At 44.9% G+C, this 21,370-nt stretch overlaps 1 protein-coding gene across 1 annotated transcript in view; it reads right to left on the bottom strand.

Annotated features, from left to right (window-relative positions):
* The window catches only part of TULP4 (TUB like protein 4), a 158,715-nt gene extending 144,672 nt beyond the window's left edge, over positions 1-14,043 (bottom strand). Inside the window, exon 1 of the mRNA XM_070417401.1 lies at positions 13,956-14,043. The gene's annotated coding sequence lies outside the window, so the exon portion shown is untranslated. The remainder of the gene's footprint in view (positions 1-13,955) is intronic.
* Positions 14,044-21,370: the final 7,327 nt, after the last annotated feature.

Raw genomic sequence — 21,370 nt, forward strand, 5'->3', positions numbered from 1 at the left:
GCAGGTGGTAGTTGGAACCCAGCAGGGGCTGCAAGCCAGTAAGAAGCAAGCAATACCTCAGAACCCGTTTCTGTGGCAGGGGCTGAACAGGGTAACTCCAACTTCACACATCCTCACCAGGTCACTGTGGGCCAGCTCTCCTAGTTAACCTACGTAGTAGCGCTAGGTTAAAGGGGAGGTGAGCTGTCCTCTATCCCACAGCCTGGCTTTAAAGTATAGTACAGAGGAGACCAAGCAAAGTTTTCAGTTTCATCAAAACTCACTGTGCCTGGAAAGCAGAGCTTCCCAGGTCCAAGAGCAGCAAAACAAACCCCGGGAAATGCGGGCACAGCAGCTCCACTTCACCTAGTCAACTCCCATATGGAAAGAAAATACACTCAAGCTTAAAACCCAAAGGGACATCACATTAGACAGAGCATGCTGATGATTTTTTTAGACATTTTGGTACACAAAGAGGAAGCACCCACTATTTTTTTTTTTTTTACACACAGTCAGCCCTCCATATTTGCTGGTTTCACATCCACAGATCCAATCAACTGTAGATAGAAAATCCCAGAAAGTTCCAAAAAGCAAAACTTGAATTTGCCACACATTAAGCACAACACTCAATCTATACAAACACAGCGATATGTAGGCATACCCCACTGTAGCCTATCCTATATAATAAAACCCTAATATGCAAATTGACCGAACAGCAGAACAACGGGTCACTATGACGTGCACTGACCACCAGGGGGCAGACGCTCAACACAGGAGCTGCCCCCTGGTGGTCACCGTGATCCCACAGGGGGAGCACCTCTCAGCCAGAAGCTGGCTTATGGATGGCAAGCGCAGCAGCTAAGGAACCCTCGGGGGATGTCCCTAGAGGTGTCCTGGGCTGCGAGAGGGTGTAGGCCGGGCTGAGGGAACCCTCTCCCCCAGTGCATGACTGTTGTGCACCGGGCCTCTAGTATACAAATATACAAATATGCAGATACTACACTATTTTACATAAGGAACTTGAGCATGTGTGGATTCTGGTATCTGTGGGGGTCCTGGAACCAATCCCTGCAGGATACCAAGGAACAACTGTACATAAAAATATTTGGTTAAAACACCACCATGATGGTCGCACAACAATATAAATGTACTCAATGCAACTAAACTTTATACTTTATGAATGACTGAAATGGTAAATTTTTTGTATATTTTACCACAATTAAAACACACACACACACACACACACACACACACACCATAACACATTAAAAGCGTTACAGAGACCGACTAAATCCCCACAGCAAGCACTATGCACACTGTTACATGAGACAGTCCTATAAACAAGTGTTCCCTTGCCATGGGCAACTCAGTCCAGAACCGGGCTGACTTCCTGGGAAGAAAAGAGCTGTGGTTTAGGGGATAGGGGCTGTTGAACCCAAGCATCTGTCTTCTGAAATTAGTAATAATGAAAACACTCCATACAGTCTATTCCCCCCCGCCTCCCAGTACCTGATCAGCACGGTCTTAACATTACTAATTCCTAAGTATTTCAACATAAACTCCTCCGAAGTCACTGCTGGTTTCCTATCAGCCATAAACAGATGGCAACCCAGAAGAGTCCTGTTCCCATCATTCCAACTTGGCGGGAGGCTCACCTGCTGCCATCTGAAACACAGATCCCTCACACCTGCACGCAGAAGGCTCCCAAGCACAACTAAAATCCTGCCCGGATGCCCACTGATCAGCATCCTTAAAAGCACGGGGGGAAAGTCTCATTACAACTCCACTAATTAATAAACACAGAGAGGGGCCGCATCACGTCCTAATATAATTACAGGAACGCTGCGCTCCCACTGCAGTTCCACTCTATGGTTGAGGCAGGTTCCCTGCCTGATGACGCTGGGATGTAGTCCAGTTTTCTAATATATCCATATGTATGAGAATCAGAGCACATCTTATTATATCAAACCTGGAGAAAAACCTTTGGAGATGCTAAAAGTCCAATTTCAGACACATTACTACATCCTTAAAATTTATTTACAATGAAACCATCCATCCTGTTTTTATAACACCAATGTAGATTTCTTGCTGCAATCCTTTAACCTAAATGATCACACATTAAGAGAATGACAGACTGTTCACAAATTCATCTAAGTTAGAAAACATAAAACACCTCTGTCTGTCTGTCTGTCTGTCTCTCTCTCTCTCTCTCTCTCACACACACACACACACACACACGCGCGCGCGCGCGCGCGCGCGCGCGCACGGAAGGAAGGATCTAGATTGTTTACTTCATCAGATTCCAAGCAGAGATGCTCCTCTGTACTTTCTGGATATACCTGTTAACTGTCAGAGCCTTAACCACTGACTGCTCCTTGCCTGCTCAGCAAATTACACTTGATTCTGGAATGCTAAGCCAAGGTTTTCTTTAGCAGGGGCAGCTTAACTTAACTACAACTCCCTGAACCCCAGCCACACCCCAGTACTGCAACCTTTTCTTGCAATAAAGACCAAAATTCTTAAAATTGGGATACAAGGCCCAGCATGAAAAGGGATCTCCTCCCTAGGCCTCTGCAGTTCCTCAGGGAAGCCATCTCTGACCCTGTGACTAGATCAAACTCTACCTTTCTACCCGTACTTCTTCGTGGTAAATGCCTTGGCCTTGGTTTCTTCACAAAATAAGAAAATGTGTGCTTGACATAATGTGCAAGATTGCTGTGAAGACCAAATAAAATGGCACAGGTGGAAAAAGGCTTGGTAAGCTAAGTGTTAGGTAGGTGAAACCAATGATATTACTTGCAATGGGAAAAGTTACACGCCAGAGAAAAACTCTGGAGGAAAGGGCTGACTCCTGTTTGTAGGCACATCTACTGTAAAAATTCTATTTCCACTGACTTGCTTGTGAGGTTGGAGGCTCTCCAATATGACTACCGATTCTAATAGTTGGGATGGACTGTAACATCTCTACAGAAACTGCCTTACAGGTCTGCAGACAACCAAAGCTGGTGTCCTCTTTCCTGCCCCGGCACGGACTGACCTCTCCTCCTCAGGCGTGCACAGCAATCACACTCTCACTGCTTTCTACATGGAAGGGGGAGGGGAGTCCAAGTCAGAGAAGGTTAAGAAAGTTAAAAAGAGTTTTCAGTGAGGAGAGGGAGACAGATTTGAATGCACAAGTAGAAGCTACTGGTCACCATGAAAAAGCCCAGCCCAACTCACATGAATGATTATGAGTTGTGAAGCCTGAAGACAGTAAGTACAGAGGCATCTAAGGCAGTGGTTCTCAACCTTCTGGACCTTTAAATACAGTTCCTCATGTTGTGATCCAACCATAAAATTGTTTTCATTGCTAGTTCATAATTGTAATGTTGCTACTGTTATGACTCGTCATGTAAATATCTAATATGCAGGATGGTCTTAGGCGACCCCTGTGAAAGGGGTCGCGATCCACAGGTTGAGAATCGCTGATCTAAGGCCTCCCTGCTAATGCCATTTTTATCAGGCAGTGCAGGCATGATGTCACAACATGGCTTCCGTTCTACCCAACTTCCTGCCTGGCCTCCCCATCTCTTACTTCCATTCATCTGTCTCCATTTAGGCAAAGGTAAAGATGGACGAGCAATCCACAGAGACTTTCAAACTTATCTAAAGAGTAAGACATGCACTTACCTGCCCTAGCCAGTTTAGCTTAGTGGATAGAGCATCGGCCTGTGGACTAAAGGGTCCCGGGTTTGATTCTGGTCAAGGGCATGTACCTTGATTGCAGGCACCAGGGCTCCTGCAGGAGGCAACCAACTGATGTGTGTCTCTCACATCGATGTTTCTCTGTCTTTCTCTCTCTCTTCCACTCTCCCTAAAAATCAATGGAAAAATATCCTCGGGTAAGGATTAACAACAAAAAGAATAAGACATGCACTTATCCATGCCAACCACATTTTTTACTCCTTAGATACACTACCCTTCATCTAGGCAATAAAGGTAGAAAACTGGTCCTGGAGGGTGAAAGTAATGATACTTGGGTTTCCTTTGATGTGAGCTTCCTTACCATGAAGGAGCCTTTCCCTCTAAGACTTAAAAATCAACAACATATCCTGCTGTTCCACTCTGGTCCAGGCAAAAGAAGAATGAGGTAACAGTGTGAGAGCACTAGGAATCAAGATGAATGAAAAATGGAGGCAGAAACCGGCAATATGGACAAGTTCCCTTTGGTCCCGCACATGCAGAACAGTGCCACTGACAAGATGGACACGTCCTAGGGGCAGATGTGTCTAATAAGACCAAAGATCAAGACTCCTTTCCATATGGATTACATACTATAAAACTGCCATGCTCTACACAAATGCAGTGTTTTGAGTACAGCTGCTCTACAGAGCATGCTGCTTTGCCACTGGTGGTGCAGCCTCTTTAAATCCACCATGTCTAATGCAGTGCGATTTTCTGGAAAAAGGACATTAGTGGAAGAACTGGTGAAATCTTAATGAAGTCTAGAGTTAAGTTCATAGCAATGCACCAATGTTAATTTCTTAGTTTTGACTTGTGTTCTATAGTTACATAGGATGCTAACATTAGAGAAAATTGGGTGAAGAGTACAGTGGGGCCTTGACTTACGAGTTTAATTCGTTCCGTGACGGAGCTCGTAACTCAAATTACTCGTATGTCAAATCAAAAGTGAACGAGTGAGACACGTGATGCTGGGCTGATGTTGTGGCATTCACTGTGACGTTCACTGCGCCAACTAGCGGTGGGGTATCTGAAGCTGGCTCGTAACCCGAATTTTAGCTCGCAACTCAAAGCAAAAAATCAGCCGAGAGACGGCTCGTATCTCGAAAAACTCGTTAGTCGGACACTCGTAAGTCAAGGCCCCACTGTATATGGGAACTTTCTGTACTATCTTTGCACTTTTTCTGTAAATCTATATATATAAAAGTCAAGCAACTGGAACGACAGAACGACCGGAACAAATGGTCACTATGACGTGTACTGTGGTGGCCAACTGGCCCGATCGGGGCCCTGATCAGCCCCCTCAACCTCCAAAGGCCCCTCCTGGCCAACCTCCAGCTGGCCAACTTCCCGTGTCCCTTTCCCACCCCGCCGGCCCAGCCCCAAACAGTCCCCATTAGGGCAGCTGGCCGGACCCCACCCATGCACAAATTCGTGCACCAGGACTCTAGTTCCAAAATAAAAGGCTCTACTTAAAAGAGGAGGAGAGGGGAAAGCAGGGAAGGGGTGAGAGGGCAGTGCAGGGAAGGAAGGGGAAGGAGAGGAATGGGGAGGAGAAGGGAAGAAAGTGAATGGAAGGGGGGAGGGGGGACTAAAATATCCATAGAAAGACTTTCTAACCCAGTGGTTCTCAACCTTCCTAATGCTGCGACCCTTTAATATAGTTCCTCATGTTGTGGTGACCCCAAACCATGAAATTATTTTCGTTGCTACTTCATAACTGTAATGTTGCTACTGTTATGAATCGTAATGTAAATATCTGACATGCAGGATGTATTTTCATTGTTACAAACTGAACATAATTAAAGCTTAGTTATTAATCACAAAAACAATATGTAACTATATATGTGTTTTCCGATGGTCTTAGGCGACCCCTGTGAAAGGGTTGTTCGACCACCAAAGGGGTCGCAACCCACGGGTTGAAAACCGCTGTTCTAACCAAACCATCAAAGTAGAAGCTATGGAAAAAAGATTGATGGACTTTAATAAAAAATTTAAACTTTTATACATCAAAATATGTTATGAGCAGAATTAGAGTTGAAAAGCAACCAACAAACTGGGAAAATATTTACAACATACACACAAGAAAAGGGGTTAATATCCATAATATAGTAAACTTTTTATTAAAGGGGGAGGGGCTACATGCCTTGATGCTCTATCTGCTACACTGCTTGCACACAGGTCAAATCTATGACATGTCTGCACTCAAATTCAGTGCCCCTTGAACCCTATGCTTTTCCCTTCCCATCCACTGCTTCCCCCTAGCCTGGGAGTCCTGCTAGAGAAAGCAGAGCTTCAGTGCAGCTTTCCCCAGAGGCAGCTCACTTGTTAAATTTGTTGACTACATACTCCTAACCAAAGTCTCCTCTAGAATCCAAACTCTTCTCCTCATTGTGAATCCAGTATGACAAGCTTAGCTGGTTTGTGCCCACAACAGTGCAAATAAGTCAAACCACAACCAGAAGTGGGAGTCTAAGAAAAGACAAAGATGTGCAAAGACCCTGCATGTCAAACTAGACTCAAATTTCTGCACCAGTCAATTGGGTAGACAGAAAAAAGAAAGCAGAAAAGCATTTGCACACGTGGGGAGTCAACTCCCGCCTGGAGCCCCATTTACATGGATTTCTAGAGAAACTTACCTATTCAAAGAAAAAGTATCTTTTAATCTTTTATTTATGGATCATTTAATATTTTAATTGAGGAAATTAATTATTCGTGTAATAATAAAGTACTTTTATTGGTAGGGGTCTACAAGTTTCATCGGATGCTAAAAAAGCTTGTAATTTACCTTTAAAAGCAAATATAAGAAATGAGGTCAGAGTAAGGGTGAAATAACGGGGGTTGAGAATAAGCCGAGGCGTTCCATATAAAATCATTTTAGGAAAAAGTAAGTCTCCCCAGGACATCCTCCTCTAAGGACAGTATGCACTCAGCACTTGAGGAATAGCAGGTTAGAAAGCAGTATTTATCATCCCTAAAGCAACTAAATTTTGGTACACCTTGAATTTGACTTGTGAATTTACCCCGTTACTTCTTTTATAATCATTTTTGCTCCTAAACTGCATATCTTTTCTAATACAAGTGCAATATATTGGAAAAGCACCTTTTAAAATAAAATACAGTTATATCTACTTACCTCAGTAGTTTATATCAGAACCAACCTCTCTTGGTAATGTTTCGATTTTGTGATTTCTGTGTTCTTAAAATTATGTTTTTTTTAAATATACTTCATCCAAGATGTTCCCATATATAGACAGTTTATATGAAGTCAGAATTAGAATCATATTAAGAATGAATATTGGTCATATTATCTTATTAAAAATTAAGCAGAAAGTTGTAAATCTCAAGTGACATTACAGCATCACACATAAAACAACACAGAGGCCAAGAAACAAATATTTTTCACACAGAACAGTGTGGCCATGAGTAAAACCACAGAAATGAAAATTCAGTCGCTGAAAGTTTGCATCCCAGTTGATTGACTATCTTTTGCAGAAAAAGAGGCAGATTTCTACTGCCTTACCACCTGGAATTTCCTGTGCTACAAGATAGCTCACTTCTCACAATCACATTATGCGGTAACAGACAGTTCTTAAGACCAGATGGACACAAAATGGAGAGAAAGGAATTTAAACTAAATCTTCACTTTTAGAGGCTCATTCATGAGCTAATTTGTGAGTGAGTCCAGACTCCCCGTACTCAGACACTCACCTTGGGTCCACTTTACCTCTCATTAACACCAAAAGAGGTTCAACTCAAACCAATTTTGCTAGTCATTAACAATCTAGTGAAGGCCAGGTAATAACTGACTGAAATGAAAAGGGTGGATTGGCTTAAACTGACCTCCAGAGATTATTGGTACCTTTCACATGCGAGTGCTTACCCCATTTCCCACAAAAGGTCATGGCTGTCTTGTATACACCAGAGAAACGGATCAATTCTCCAAAGCCCAGCACATGGTTTTTACATCTTTCTGTGTCATGTAAAAAAGAAAGAACTTAACCATCTGAACACAGGCAAAGGACAGTCAAGGAGATTCCATTTCTATGACCGTTAGTCAGCCACGGAATCAGTTATTTGCAAAACACAGAAAGCTAAGGAAGGGAAGACACTGTGATAGCCCATGACTCTCAGAATTAAACACCATACTCACACCATTTCTGAACCATCATTTAACCCTGAGTCTTCACTACTTATTTACAATCTATAATAATAAAAGCATAATATGCTAGTTAGACCAGATGTCCTTCCGGACGACCTTCTGGATGAAGCCAAGGCTGAGAGGGAAGCCCAGGTCCTAGGTGCCAGAGGGAAGCCAATGCCAGCAGCCAGGGGAAGGAAGGCCTAGTCTTGCAGAATTTCATGCATCAGGCCTCTAGTTTACAATAAATTCATAGAAGACTGATTTCAAAGCACCTTATAAACACTGTTGCTTCTATTATCTACCTCTGTAAAGAGAAGCATTTTTAGCCTACCTAGGAGGGACCTACAATGGTACTTAATATTTACCCATCACATTTTTTGCACATAAACATACATAAGATACAAATCCGATTCACTATACTGCACAAAATTTTTCAAAACATGAATTTTAACTGATCAAAACCATAAATAAATATATACCATATAGTAACGTATTTGTGCAGCATGTCCAGAAAAGGTTTGGTAGTGATCAGTTAAAATTAAAGGCTGACATAATTATGTAAAATTTAATTATGGCAATTATTTGTATACTTCATATCTCAGCACTTTGCTCTCCACTGATAACAGAGTAGCCGTTAGAATGGTAAGGAGGGAGATACAAAATCAAACACAAATAGGATGCTTTAAATCCAAAAAGGTTGGGAATTGATGCTCTAGTAAGCTGTAATGTATAGATTCTGGGCAGCACCCCAATCCTACACGACCTAATTTATTCCCAAGTCCCGTAGAATCAATGCTGGGTAAGGAGACAAAACACTATGTGCGCCACTTGTATTCTCACTTCTATCACAGTATTAAAAATTACTACTATTGGAATAACGTAAGAAAACTGTAAGCTTTCTATCTTTTACTAAGAGAAGTTGTGTTTTATTCCAAGCATTTTAAATATTACAGTATTTATTTCATTCAGATATCAGAAAATTAATTCATAAGTTAACTTATTATTTTAATGTTTTTATTGATTTTAGAGAGAGAGGAAAGGAGAGGGATAGAGACAGAAACATCAATGATAAACATCAATTGGCTGCCTCCTGCACGCTCCCAACTGGGGATCGAGCCTACAACCTGGGCACGTGCCCTGACCTGGAATCGAACTATGACCTCCTGGGTTCGTAAGTAGACACTCAACCACTGAGCCACACCGGCTGGGCAAAATTGGCTATTTTAATATGTTTATTGGTCATGTATTTTTCCTTTTACAAACTGATCTGTTCTGACTCTAAATCTGGAACAGGGAGAGTACAGGATGAGCCTGAATCATCTTGTCATACCAGAAAGCAAGTAAGCTACCACAGATTACTAGAAACCTGCCATAAGGACTTGGAACCAACCTGAATAAGCCTATATACCCAAAGATAGGGCAATTTGAGCATCAAACGGACAATAACTGAGCCCTGGCTGGGTTGCTTAGAGCATCATTTAAATATATCAAAGTTGCGGGTTCAATTTCCAATCAGGGCACAAACAAGAAGCAACCAATGAATGCATAAATAAGCCAAACAAATCAATTTTTCTTGCCGAAACAGGTTTGGCTCAGTGGATAGAGCGTCGGCCTGTGGACTGAAAGGTCCCAGGTTCGATTCCGGTCAAGGGCATGTACCTGGGTTGCGGGCACATCCCCAGTAGGAGATGTGCAGGAGGCAGCTGATCGATGTTTCTCTCTCATCGATGTTTCGGGCTCTCTGTCCCTCTCCCTTCCTCTCTGTAAAAAATCAATAAAATATATTAAAAAAAATTTTTTTTCTCTCTTTCTCTCTCCCTTCTAAAAAAAAAATAAATTAATAAAAACAAAGGGGACAATAACTGAAATGGACCGAAACACATATACTAATCCTATCCTATATAATAAAACCCTAATATGCAAATTGACTGAACAGTGGAACAACTGGTCGCTATGATGCACACTGACCCCCAGGGGGCAGATGCTCAACCCAGGGAGCGCCGCTCAGCCAGAAGCCAGGCTCACACACAGTGGCAGAAGCCTAGCCTGCCTCCACTGCAGGTGGGCGGTAAGGAGCAAGGGGTCCCAAACTGTGAGAGGGATGTCTGCCTGCTGGCTTAGGCCTGATCCCCAGGGGATCTCCCGAGGGGTCCCCGACTGCGAGAGAGCACAGGCCAGGCTGAGGGACACCCCCCCCAGAAGGTCTCTAATAAGAGTTATAAAGATAAATATACAGAAAAAGGGAAAAATTCTCACCCATCACCATAGGAGGATACCAGGGAACTAACTTACGATTTGGGGAAGTGGTAAATAAAGGGAAATAATTAGGCATCATTCCCACCCTTCCTATACAATCTATATTATACCTCAGGGTGAGTCCTATATACTCTTCCATACAGCAAAATAGATACCATTATCACATTAGCTGGGAAACAAAAATGTCATCTGCATGAGCCACACATTTTAAAAAGTTATCACTACCTACGTGGAAGGAAAAGATAGGACCCAACAGGACATAATGTGCATATTAGTTTTATCCCTCATGGATTCTATATGTTAAAAAGGAACTACATTAAGTAATAACTAATTTGTTTTCTCATTTTAATTAAACAAATCTATCTATAAATTCCAGTGAGACCCAACCAGTGGTGTCTCAGTGGTTGGGCACTGATCCATAAACCACGAGGTCCCAGGTTTGACTTCCGGTCAGGGTAGACAAGCAACTGATTAATGTTTCTCTCTCACATCAATGTTTCCCCTTCTCTCTCTTTCTCTCCATCTCTCTAAGCATGTTCTTGGGTAAAGATTTTTAAAAAAGGATTAAGATGGTAAATTTTAGCTTATGTATATCTTATCACAAAACATTATATTTAGTATGTTAAAATTAAAAGAAATTTGACATTTTATTTATTTTAATTTATCTTTATTGTTCAAAGTATTACAGATGCCCTCCTTTGACCCTCTTACCCCAACTTCTCCCTATTGTCTGTGTCCATAGGTTACGCATATCTATAATAATAAAAGAGTAATATGCTAATTAGACCGGATGACTTCTGGACATCATTCCTGACGAAGACGGGGCCAGAGGGAAGCCAGCCTGGGTCCTGGGTGCCTGTGGGTGGCCCAAGGGAAGCCAGCTGGGGTCCCAGGTGCCTGCTGGCAGCCAGAGGAGGGAAGCCCTGGTCCCGGGTGCTGGAAGGAAGCTGGTGCAGGAGAGAAGCCGGTGCTGGCAGTCGGGGGAAGGAAGGCCTACTCTTGCACGAATTTTCATGCATGAGGCCTCTAGTATGCAAATAAGTTCTTTGGTTAATCTCTTTCCACCACATCCCCTTACCTCTGAGATTCCTCAGTCTGTTCCATGTCTCTGGATCTATTTTGTTAGTCAGTTTATTTTGTTCATTAGATTCTACTTATAAGTGAGGTCATGTGATACCCGTCTTTCTGACTGGCTTATTTCTCTTAGCACAATACTCTCCAGGTCACTCCATGCTGTCTCAAAGAGTAAGAGATCCTTCTTTATTACAGGTGCATAGTATTCCATCGTGTAAATGTACCAATTTTTTTATATACTCATCTACTGATAGGCACTTGGGCTGTTTCCAGATCTTAGCTATTGTAAACAACACTACTATGAGCATTTGAATTTTAATTGCATAGTCCCTGCAGCTTCACCAAGGACAAATATATAATTTCAATAAAGCTTTTGGTAATATTGAAACTGCTTCACGAATCTTAAATAGGAACCAATGCAATAACTAAATCAAAGCATTTTAATAGAAGTTTTAACCAATCTTTAATGCACTTGATGAATCAAATCATGTGCATATTGGGCCACTCAATCCATTTTCAATCTTTTATAATTGATATTTCCAATTCAGTGAGAGAGATGAAGAACAATGTCCTAGCTTAGCCGTGCACAAGGTAGGCACTCAATAAACATTCCTGAATTCTAATCCTCAGTGAATCTGCAAAGAAACCAAGAAGAAACCTGCCTGTCACCCTGTCCTATACACCATCTTGTGAGAGGGCTGAAATCGGCCTCAAGGAAGGCTGCCGTCTCTGCTGGTTTTTCATTACTTGGATCTCAGCATCAGTGTTGGATGGTTCAATGTAAAACAGTTTCATGTACCAAGTATCCTTTTATGGGTTTAAAAACATTTTTTTTCTATTAGAGTTTTGGTGAGAAAAAAAATGTGAGTCACCAAACTGCCACTCTTATACCTCAATATGAAAACTAGAATGTTCAATACGATATACATGCCTTTTCTAAATGAAAAAGTCACTGTTTTAAAATATATAGTAGCAAGTACATTATATTCTCATTTCTCAGGCACAGGAGGCAATCCTGGCTTTCCATTCTGCTCCCATGTCTGCAAGCTCCATGGTGTTAGTATTTGCTCTCCATGTGATCCCTCTAACTCAGCCTTACATACTTCTAACTCGGGAGGTCAACACCACCTCCCCCATCACAGGAAAATACAATACTTCCACAGCCCTTGTTAAGACAGAACACGTAAATTCTTACAGGAAATTCGCATCCTCTAACAACTCTTTCATACAAATTCAGTCCTAGTCTGTAGGCAGAGGAGCTAAACACTAGCTGTGGCTACTCACAATTTATTCGTATACTCATTTCCACGACAGCAAACTATGAGGAAATGGAATGGGGGCCGCTGAGACCCGCCCAGGCTGTCACTGCACAATGTTGACATCCACTTGCACACGGCGCTGGGAGACCGCCAGGGCTACGTGCAAGGTGCCCTGTCACTTCACATCCATCACACCCCGCAAGCTGGTGCCGGGGGCCTGGTGGTGACTGCCCTCCGGGGCCACAGCGCGGCTCCCAGCGGCCTTGTCTGCAAGGAACAAACTGAGAAATGGAAACCTAGATGCAGAGACAGAGGCATGAAGAAAGGGACCCCCCACACACACCCTCCCCCTCCCCAGAGGGAAATTTACATTCTTCAAAACCTTGGAAATAAGTGACTTTTCCTGTGCTTTTTAAAAAGCTGCCTACTGGGTATCCTTAAGTAAACTTACTGAACTACTGCAAATACCTAGAGGAGGAGTCCCCGAGTGATAGAGAAATCCAGGAAACAGCTCCCTGCAAGGGGTGGGGGGTGTGGCGTGTAACTGTCCCCAAGGGGAGAAGTGTTAGGAGGCTTCCTGATCACCATGGCGACTCAGCAGGTAAGTCACATCCATTCAGAGGACCGGGTCCCCCTCACTTCCCCCCAGAGCCCGAGGGCCCGCACCTTCCCAGCCTGGAAGCGAGGTGCCCGGGAAGGGCAGACGCCTCTCCCGAGCTGAGTGCCCGAGGGGGTCCAACTTCAGACCCGACCTCCCCTGCACCCGGTCGTGCAGCGCGGGGGAAAGAGGAAGGGCGGGCATCCCGCTCGGAATCTCCGTGATTTGCCCGCGGAGACAGCACAGACCAGACCGCAGGAGCGCCAGCCTTTCCGTGCAGCTGCCGCGACAGGTGACCGGGCCGCCGCGCAGACACCCCGCTCGCCCGGGCGATCACGGCGGCGGCGGCGGCGGGTGGGACGGGGACCGGGGGAGGGAGGCGGGCTGGGGGCCCGGCGAGAAGGTGGGCAGGGGCTGCCGGGGAACCCGCTCCGCGCGGCGCGGGGGAGGAAGGGGAGGAGCGCAGCCCGTCTCCCCGGGGGAACCGTTGGAAGGGGCTTTCTGGCTCCACAAGTCAGAAAGAAAAATGGCTCCGAGCCAGCCGCCTCCTGGTCCGCACGCGAGCACACGCACCCGCGCTCGTCGTTCCCATTTTCCGATGCGCGGAAACAAAAGGCGACCACGCTCCGCGGCGGCCAGCGCCGCCCGCAGCCCGGGCCGCCACCCTCTCCCCGCGCCCTCGGGAGGCCCCCCGAGACGGCCCGCGGCCCGCAGCCCGGCCTCCCGCCAGCCCGGGGCGCTGCCGCCGCCCGCCGCGGCCCCCGCCGCGCCCGGCAGAGGGGCCTGGCGGGGCTCGGGCCCCCCGCGCCCGCCTCGAGGGGACCCGCGCCCGGTCCGGCTCGGCTCGGAGGACGCCCCGGGCGGCATCGGGCTCGCGGCCGCCGCGCGCGGAGGGCGATGGGGACGCGGCCCCCGCCCGCCTCACCTCCGGGCGGCCGTGCGGCCCCGCGCTGCTCCGCGCCACTCCGCCTGCAGCAGCCCCGCCGCCGCCTCCCCCCGCGTCTCGGTCGAGTCTCCGCCTCCCTCGGCCGCCGCCGCCGCCGCCGAAGGGCCCGGCGCCGCGCCACGTGACCGCGCCACGTGACCCCGAGCGGGCGGCAGCGCCTCCGCGCCCGGCCTCGCGCCCTCGCGCCCGGGGGTGACCGCCAGCCCGCCCGCCCGCCGGCTCCGGGCCAGGGTCGCGGCCGCACCGCCGCCACCCGCTCCCCTAACGGAACCCCTGCCCCACAGACCCGGGCGCATCCCGCAGCCCCCGCCCCTCGCGGCTGCTCCACGGCGTGGACCACAGTGGCCACGCGGGTCCCGCCCGGCCCGCCCAGAACTCCCGCCCGGCGGCACCGGACCTGGTGCGCCCCGACTCGGTGGGGCCGGAAGGGCACGTCCCGCCGTCTGCACCGGGAAGCACAGATCCGCTCGGACCGGGAACCGACGCTGCTCCCCACGAAGACAGTCATTGGAGCGCCCCTGATGGGGGTGCCCCCAGAGTATCCCCTTTTCCAGCCGGCCTGGGGTAAAGGCCGGGAGCGTCATTGTAACGCACAAAGGGGGCAGGAGGGGGCGGGCGCCCCACCCGGCATGGACGACCTGCCAGGATGGACACTCCCTCCATCGGGACGGAGCAGCAGTGCGGGGGTGCGGCTGTCCGCGCGTGTAGTTCTTTTAAAAACAGGCGGGATCGCCATCCTTTCCTCCTTGATTTGACGCATAAAATGCCCCAAACTGTTAAGTGTAACAGCCACTCTTTGTAAGGGATCGGAACTTTTTCCTATTTTGCCTAATTGCCAAATTTCTCAAATCAGCTTCATATGTAAGAATTCCTGCTTCTGTGAATTTCTGGATGTCAGAAAGAAAAAATAGATGAAGAGTTCTTAAATTCTGAAATTCCATGCCTAAGATTTCACAAGTGTTGGCAAGTGCTACCTAGATTTTTTTAATTTTTAAAAAACATGATTTTTAAACAAGCAATACTTGCTTCATGCAAATACATTAATACTTCTATTAATGCACTTAATAGAAGTATTGATATCAGTATTATTTGATAACAATATAGCACACCAAAATATTGAAATCTTTTAGAAAAATACATTTATATTAAACGTAAAAGATATTAATCCTCACTCAACGAGACAAGTATTATGCTTCAACTGAAAGCTCAACATTATAACACTAGAGCCCCGGTGCACAAAATTGGTGCATAGGTAGGGTCCCTAGGCATGGCCAGCTATCAAGGCCAATCAGGACCTTCCTGCTGTGGGCCGGGGCCTTCCTTAGTTCCTCGCTGCCCCCTTCTGGTCAGTACCATCATTAGTGAGCCATCGAATTCCCAAGAGGACAATTTGCATATTAGCCTTTTATTATATAGGATGATGGAGGAACCAAAGGAAGTAAACAAGGTAGCCCTTACCCTCAAAGTGCATCTCTCTCTCTCTCTCTCTCTCTCTCTCTCTCTCTGTCTCTCTCTCTCTCTCTCTCTCTCACACACACACACACACACACACACACACACAGAGGGATAAGCAATCAGAGCCTGGAGAAAGAAAACATTTTTAATCTGACCCTAAGGTCAGACTTTAAAGAGTTACTGAAAGGAATAATGTAAAGATAAAACTGCACTGAAAGAACTTCTTAACTTAACAAATATAATCTACATAACAAAATTAAAAGTATTTAGCAAATACCATCAAGACTGAACAATACGGGTGTTCTTTCTTATGCAAAATGAAAAAATGTTAACCTTGAAACCATTCTTTTCCTAATAGCATAGTTTTCCTTAGGGCCCACATGCATAAACTGTCTTTTATTCAAGCACTATTAGGCACACATGCAGCCAACTTTTGGCACATTTGTAAAGGCCCTCAAATGTGTTTTCTACCTAGTGCCCATGGTTATGTAAATGGTCTTTGGAGCAAGTTACCTCCATTGAAATCCTACTTCTGCCACCACAAGTGACAATAACAGGATTCCTAACACTGCTCCTTAAGGCATACATTCTGCTTCCTAACTACTCACAGGGCTGTTGAAAGAATTAAACGGTGTGGTTGAGTGGTTGAGCGGCAACCTATGAACCAGAAGGTCACAGTTTGATTCCCGGTCAGGGCGCATGCCCGGGTTTCAGGCTCAATCCCCAGTGGGTGGGCATGCAGAAGGCAGCCAATTGCTAATTCTCTCTCATCATTGATGTTTCTATCTCTTCCTCTCTCTTCCTCTCTGAAATCAATAAAAATATATATATTTTAAATAAATTACTTAATATAGTGCCTGATACATAATAGCTACTCAATAAAAATAGTAGTTCAGGTTTATGAAACGCTTCCTATGGGCCAAACACTGTACCTTGTTGGTTCTTATTTTTACTATTCTTTCCATTCAGACTCTTGGTGGGTGCCTTACCCACCACCATCCCTTAGGGATCTATTCTCTCTCTGCCTTTTGAGGATGAAAATGGTTTTCTTATGTTAACTTGAAGGCTCATTTATAGCAATCTATTAAATATATTGTGAATTTACATCTTAAGCTTTAATAAAAAGTCTATGAAATGAAAATGATCGCCTCTCATTTGGAAATCTAAGGCAACTGGGAGCCATTAGGAAGGAGATTTGGCAAAGGGGACCCTTCCACTGGCCTTTGAAATCCCGTTCATCCAACAATTCTCATTTTGTTGTGTTCAAAAGACTTTTAAATATTAGAAAATTTGGCAACACATTTGAAGAAAGTAAACCAATCCATATTGTTAAATAGAAATTACTAGAAGAAAGTGTCTCTCCTTCATGATGTTGACTCTATTAACTGGCTGTCCTTACTACCCTGATCTAGCTTCCAAGAGTTCTGAGAGATACATGACTTTTCTGTGAAAAAGTATGCTATCCTTGTCTTGGGCCACACAGTGAGCTCAGAGCTCAAGTTGGATCTGATAGGCACCTTGGTAACAATCTGACAATCAGGTTGAGGTGGAAATACTGTACACTCATCATTTGGCTGTGGAACTAGGAAGAAGTATGGGCCTAGCATGGTAGCTGAGCACGACTGTATGATTCTAAGGCTGGGCCTGAAGGCACCAGGCATCAGGAATCACAGCCAGGCCCTCTCCCTCCAGGGAGCACACCCATGCATTTCCTTCCCCCTTTCCTGCCTGTCCCCCACCCCCGCACATATCCCCTAACCTCTAAGGGACCGTATGAGACTTGCAACCAGGGGAGCAATGGGCAGCAGCAGCTCATCCCAGGCTCACCCCCTGAACCTGTCTCCAAGGCCCCCTTTTCTCAAACTTCCCAGTGAGCCAAAGCAGCCCAGCTATGGCTCTCCTGCTGCATCTTCTATGCCCTTCCTTGTTTCACTCTCCTAAGTATATTTTTGCTGCAGTCAACAAATTCTTGCTTGCTTTTCTACACACACACACACACACACACACACACACGAAAGTCACAGCCGGTGCCTGGGTTGGTCTCGGTATCCCTCTCTCCCCATCATGTTACTATACGAGTTCCAGATATGAAGATCCAGTTTCTGCTGACTCAAGCCTTTCAGCCACCACAACATTCAGGCTAGGGATCGGGACCCTGGATCTTGGACATAGGAACATGGAAGGTGTCCATGGCAAAGGAGCTAGAGCTTTTGGAGAATTAAATGCAAGTCTTTTGTCTTTCAGTGGATCCTGAGAGCCAAAAAAGCAGTGCCCGTTTAGGCTTCATCACAGGAAGACAGCATTCAGAACGAGGAGGAAACGTCCGTGGCGAATGTACTCAGCACAGCCAGCTACCTCCACTGCTTCTCCCAGTTCTGACACTACCACAGTCCCCGTTTAAGGACATTGATAAGCTGGAGCACAACCTAGGAAGGCTGACCAGGAGGGTAAGGACTCTAGAAGCTGTATTATAATGTTGTACAGTTTTATAAATTGCTGGTAAAGACAATAGGGATGCTTAATATGGAGAGAGACAGAAGAGAATGTGGCTGAATATCATCATGTGGGCATAGTATTACTTTTTAATTATTGAGCTGCTACTTTGGACCAAGCACTGTCCACGAGCCAGTGTGTGGTTTATGGGAGGGGATGTGGTTCAGGTAAGAGCTTTGCAACAGGATGGTAAGATCGCCTGGAGCCCACTCATGCCTCTGCTTTAACGCCTACGAGCTAGGCTGGGCATTCAGAGGGCACGGTCCTTCTTCACGGCTCAGTCTTAAAGCCCAGAGCCTCTCCTCAGCCAACTGCCTCCTCTTCCCCATCCTGCGGGGTGCCGCTGAGTGAGGCAACACCTGCACCGCTGTCTAGGACTGGAAGTGCTGCCCAGCTCCCTCTGCAAGGAGGAGGATGGGAAGCATCTGCCCTGCTGCCTCAGGGCCCTCATCTCAGAGGCCTGAAGAGCAGAACAGAGTGGATGGACTCTCTGGGGCTGGTCAGAAAATAGCTTTTGCCCTAGCTGGTTTAGCTCAGTGGCTAGAGATCAGCCTGCGGACTGAAGGGTCCCGTGTTCAATTCTGGTCAAGGGCACATACCTCGGTTGCAGGCTCAATCCCCTGGCCCTGGTGAGGGCTTCTATGGGAGGCAACCAATCGATGTGTCTCGCTCACATCCATGTTTCTTTCTCTCTGTCTCTCCCCCTCCCTTCTACTCCCTCTAAAAAAAATGAATGGAAAAATAGCCTTGGGTGAGGATAAAGAAATATATAAAAATAAGTATAGCTATTAAAAAAAAAGTTTTTGTAATCATCTCTTTCCCCCATCCAGGAGAAGAGAGGAGGGGAGCAGGCCGCCATACTTTGGCCAGTCGAAGCTTCATTCTCCTTCCTCCTAGTCCTTTCCTCCCTGAGGTGGGTCCTTTAGGCAGCCTGAATTCTGACCAGTCCATTGTCTGAGTAGGTAAATGTTGCCAGGTACCATTTTTGCTTCTAGCAGAGTAGTCAGTGGTCTTCTGAAAGGGACAGAATTGGCCTTAGTTCAGCAACTACTAAAGCACGTAGACACCCTTGTCTTGGGTAAACTTCTTGTTTTTCCTGGCAGTATCTTAGAACTGCCTCACCTTGTAACATGCAGAATTGATCTCTGGGAAGAGGAGTGATTTGTGAAATATTTCAATGAACCACCCTAGGCCAACCTGCCTGGGAGGGCTGGTGGGAAGGAATGCCCTGAACTGAGGGAGAGAGCAAGCAGATAGAAGCTGTGGCCCGCGCCTGGGGCTGGTCAGGGGAAGCTGGCCAGGACATCCCAAGGCTGTGCGCTAAAGCCACTTCTGACAAAAACCTCAGGAGGCTGGCTGCTCTGGGAGGCTGCCTGAATGAGAGCCCTGGAGTCGGGAGCAGAGGGGCTGTAAGGCTTGGGACTGAAGACCGTTAGGATATCAGGCTTGTAGCTGAAGCATGATACAATGAAACTGACTTCACTCAAATATTAAACACCGAGAATACTTTGGGCTTATCTGTTATTTATATGTAACCTGTTTGTTATGTCTTGTCTTTGTTTTAGCCACCACGTGGAAGAACCAGAACTAAAGAACAGACATGGCCACAAGGCCTGGGTTGGCATCCAGACCACCACTTGCTGACGATGTGTTTGGGTACATTACTCCGTCTCTCCAGCCTTCATTCCTCAGCCTGTAAAATGGGGAGGGATGTTGGTCCCTGATCCTTTCCAACTCTAAGGCTCTATAGCTTTCTCAATGAAATTGTTGTGGAGAAGAAGACATAAGGCTTCCCTATCGATTGGAATATTTACACCAACCTACCACAAGGAATATTTCATTATACTAAGCCATGTGAGCATGAAGAACAAGGTTAACTTGCTGAAGCAATTTTAGGTTGGTTTTCCTCTTACTAGCTGAAAAATCGACCCAGATGTTTACCAATAGGATCAATGGATACAAATATCAAGTCATACCTATATACTTAAGCATTAAGCTCCAAAGAAAATGACTTATTAGATACTCAATAACGTTTGTTGAGGAAGGTATAGGAAGAGACTCTCTGAAAGACTTAAGTATTTAAGTACTATTTAAGAATCAGACTATAGATGAAATAAGTCCCAGCAATGATTTGCGTACATTGAAGTAGACTTACTCAAAATAATGTGCGTTTGGGATATTGTAGCAGAGATGGGTAACTTTGACCTTAGGAGAAAAATGATTAAGTCTATAGTTTACTATTATATCCCCATCTCTAGTGCCCAGAACAGGGGCACGTAGTGATTAAATGTGTGATGACTAATTGAATGAATGAATAAATAACAAATCTGGATGGATGATGGATGGATGAATCATTAAATCATGAATGAATAAATCAAACATTCATGTGAAAGCTATAATGGTTTGGAAAAAAATAACACTAAACATTTGTGGAAAAGGTTCACATGTTAACTAGTACTTGTTTCTGGATATTTAAAGTAAAAGGATAACTGGAGGTATTCAAGAATCAACAGATTGGGCAGCTACTTGGCAGGTGTGTGAGATGGGATAAAGAAGGTTCAGCTTGGAAAGGTGATTGGACTAGTTTTATCTTGATATTCTCTGATCTTTTAAATAAAGTGATTAATAAAATTAAGGATCCTATAGTTGGCTATTTTAACAATTATCTTTAGGTTTTCAAGTTATAATTTTAAGAAGTAAAAAACATATGAGATAAAAAATCTATATCTTTAAATAGTGTTCATATTACACACCAAAGTAATCATAAATTAAGTACATATAATTATAGGCAAGGTACCTTGCAGGAACTAATCAGCTTCTAGATTCTGCGCTTGCAAACCTAAACACATACAGAGATAATAATACCATTTGTTATGACATTGTGAAAAATATTTGGTTTTGATATTATATTTAAGAAAGACTTAGATCTTATATGAAAAATTTCAGAGGATGAGGAGGAAAATATACATTGATATCCATTCATTTCACTAAGGAAAAATTCTAAATATTAATTTTGTTCATCTTCAAAAGATTGAAAGATGGAATGGGAAGTTGGCTTAGAGAAATAAGATAACACAAAGTCCACAGATTGAATAGTTTTCCAAGAAGTGATTCTATTAAATATATACATATATATATATATACACACACACACACATATATATATACACATATATATATATGGTATATATATGTATGTATGTATATGTCTTAAATAGTACATACTTTTTGCCGCATCTCTGAACAATAGAAGAGATGCTATGGAGAGGTAGACTAGTTGCCTAGCAACCTGAAATTAGTGAGACATGTCCCCTTTGGTTTACTTGATTTAAATCAAGGTTTTCAAGAACAACTATGAGATAAATGACAAAAATGTAAAAACTCATAATGCTAGCACCACACAATGTATATCAAATCATCAAATTGTATACCTTAAATATATAGCT

The sequence above is a fragment of the Myotis yumanensis genome, unplaced genomic scaffold (genome assembly GCF_028538775.1).
Source record: "Myotis yumanensis isolate MYYU_CA2020_CCGP unplaced genomic scaffold, mMyoYum1.0.hap1 SCAF_6, whole genome shotgun sequence".
NCBI lineage: Eukaryota > Metazoa > Chordata > Mammalia > Chiroptera > Vespertilionidae > Myotis > Myotis yumanensis.